Source organism: Ostrea edulis, chromosome 4 (assembly GCF_947568905.1).
Source record: "Ostrea edulis chromosome 4, xbOstEdul1.1, whole genome shotgun sequence".
NCBI lineage: Eukaryota > Metazoa > Mollusca > Bivalvia > Ostreida > Ostreidae > Ostrea > Ostrea edulis.
This window is the reverse complement of record NC_079167.1, coordinates 82197082-82200656: the sequence shown is the minus strand read 5'-3', so window position 1 is coordinate 82200656 and position 3575 is coordinate 82197082.

The window sequence follows — 3575 nt, the reverse complement described above, 5'->3', positions numbered from 1 at the left end:
AGTGCATACAGGGGGCAGAAATATGCCACCATAATTAGCCTAAGCCTATGGCATTATTCCGGTGTTTAGCCCTAACCCATGAGAGTTGGAGGGGAAACATCATATTTTAACATCTTCGGATCACCGTACACTTTTTTTTTCAAAAATAGCACATTAAGGAAAACATATTTACAAATCGGTACAATATTTACCCCAAAGTATTCTATGGCGTTGTAATAAACCGTCTTCTATCGCCAAAAATTATATCCCCATTATTAATATCATATAACCGCGACCGAGTAACTCACTCTGTCCGAGACGCCTTATTGCTTTGTTTGTTTGTATTTTTTTATTATTTTTTTTCGTTTGTGGGTGCTGGTAAAATGGGGAACAGTAAAGCCGGTATCGGCATGTTAAGAAAACCAATGTGTAGAAAATAAGAAACATTTTAATGCTGGTCGCGTCAACGTAAATTAACTATATTCGTCAAGTCATTCCATGATCAATGACAACAGATACAAGCAAGCGGGTGTGGAAACGTAGGTGAGCGGATTCATCTTTTCCGCCTTACACCGGAATGCATTTCATAGAGGGACTTCTTGAACAACCCAATCAAGGGCACGTTCGTCTAACTGTTGTGTAGATGTCTGCAATTCTGACTGTGTAGAAGATGAATTCCATTTTGTATTTCACTGTATAACATACCAACACCTTAGAAAACCATTCACAGAGTCCATGAACACTTTGTGCAAGAATTTTATAAACCTGTGTTTAGGGAAAAGTTTACCTGACTTGTGAGCAACGAATATGACAGTATTTTTGAAAAAGCCATACATATATAACTGTTCATTATTGAGAAAAGTTTATTCATCATGAACTTGTAATTTTTATTATCATTATTTTATTTCATTTTTTATTTTTATTAGTATTTTTATTTATTTTTTTTTTTTATCTATCTTATGGATAATCACTCTCTTTTTTTATTTAAATGTTTACGAACTTTGTATTCTTTGTATATGCCCTCAGGGCACAAAATTGGAAATAATTATACTTACTTACATACATGTACCGCGAGGAAGGGCAGATAACCGTCATTCAGTGGCGGATCAAGAGAGGGCTTTACAACACCACCACTCCTCCTTTGGTTGAAAATTTTCAACAAAAATTGTCCTACAAACTTGGATTGTAATCCCCCTTTGAAATTTCTGGATCTGTGCCTGGTCATGAACTCTTTCACAAATATATTAACTAGTACAGTGTAAATTGAAATTTGTGCAGTAGGCCTATGTGATTTCATATCAAATACTTTGTTCATGTACATTAATTAAAGTGAATGGGGGATATTTTCAAATGAACTATTTTTTTTAAAAGTTTGAGGAACTTCGTTTTTTCCCAGAGTCTCAACACAAGAGAGGGAATCGTGGGTTTTACGACTTAGAAAAAGACCTCATGAGTGAATCCTGAGTTTTACGACCTATGAAGGGACCTCACGAGGGAATCATGGATTCACGACTTAGGAAGAGACCTCATGAGGTAATCATGGGTTTCACGACTTCCGTATGGACCTCATGAGGGAGCTCATGGGTTTCACGACTTGGAAAGGGAGCTAATGAAGGAATCATGGGTTTCACGACTTATAAAGAGACCTCATGGGGGAATCATGGGTTTTACGACTTAGGTATGGACCTTATGGGTTTCAGTATCCTCAAACTGCTTCTATAATGTTCGATATGTCCAAGATTATCGAGTTATAGGAAGGAAGACCAAGTCACGTGTATAATCTGTGATCCTACTCCTCATACCCAGCCCCATTATAGCTCACCTTAAGCCTGGACTTATTTCTTACCCAGCCCCATTATAGTTCACCTTAAGCCTGGACTTATTTCTTACCCAGTCCCATTATAGCTCACCTTAAGCCTGGACTTATTTCTTACCCAGCCCCAGTATAGTTCACCTTAAGCCTGGACTTATTTCTTACCCAGCCCCATTATAGCTCACCTTAAGCCTGGACTTATTTCTTACCCAGCCCCATTATAGTTCACCTTAAGCCTGGACTTATTTCTTACCCAGCCCCATTATAGCTCACCTTAAGCCTGGACTTATTTCTTACCCAGCCCCATTATAGTTCACCTTAAGCCTGGACTTATTTCTTACCCAGCCCCATTATAGTTCACCTTAAGCCTGGACTTATTTCTTACCCAGCCCCATTATAGCTCACCTTAAGCCTGGACTTATTTCTTACCCAGCCCCATTATAGTTCACCTTAAGCCTGGACTTATTTCTTACCCAGCCCCATTATAGCTCACCTTAAGCCTGGACTTATTTCTTACCCAGCCCCATTATAGCTCACCTTAAGCCTGGACTTATGGTGCAAATGAACTGTTTATAATTGGATGCCTTCTGCCATCTACAAATGTACATTTCGAAGAATACAAAAATGTATTATCAGAAGTCTTCGATTTATTTGATGAACTGTGTGAAATTGGACCTGTACTTATTTGCGATGACTTCAACACTGACTTTATAAACAAAACCACAAGCTCAAAGTCAAAGCTTCTTACAGAACTAATGCATGACAGAGACTTGTGTAGTATATTCAAGATGGAAAATCAATACACATTTCAAACAAAAGACAAAACTTCCAAATCTATCATAGATTACATTTTAGTTCCTGAATGGCTAGAGTGTGAAGTAAAGTACAAGGAAATCTTTAACGACTTCAAATATGAAATACCAGACCATTCACCTCTACTTTGTGAAATAAATACCTCAAATATTTTTCAACTTCTGCCACCTGATATGTCAAGAAATATTCCTAAATGGTCATCTGCTGATCCCAAAAACCTTAAGAACTTTACAGAAACAACCCAACATCTTTTGAATAAATCCAACGTATCTAATCTTTCCACAGATGATACTGACCAACACCTTGTTCACATTACTGCCTCACTTCTATCTGCCGCAGACCAACATATACCATATGGAAGATTTAGATCCCATCTCAAACCCTACTGGAAAAGATCAAACCTACAAATTGTTCATTATGAAATGAGGTGTGCGCGACGAATATGGAAATCAGAAGGATCTCCCAGAAATAAAGACAGCACATCTTATGTAAATTACAAAACCCAAAAAAGGATTTTTAGACAACAACACAGACAAGCAAGAAAAGACTGGATTCTTTCAATATTTGATGAAATAGACAAAGCTGCAGAAATTGACATAGGAACATTCTATAAAACAGCATGGAGAAACACAAAACGTACTTCAACAGCAATTCCACAAAAATTAACTTACAACGGTAATACAGCAGACGATGTCAAAAGCATATGTAACTTATGGAGAGACTATTACTCTGACCTTGCTGAGGAAAAATATGTACCAGATAAATGTGATGACGATTTCAAGCAAAACATTGATAATGATATTGAGCGCATAGAAAAGGATATCAACCTTCAAAATAAACCTTATCCAAAAGAAGATCACATAACTCGAAATGATATTATGGACCAAGTGAAACACCTCTCTAAAAGCAAGGCTCCTGGACCTGACTTCTTAACAAACGAACATCTTATACACGGAGGAAACAAATTGAT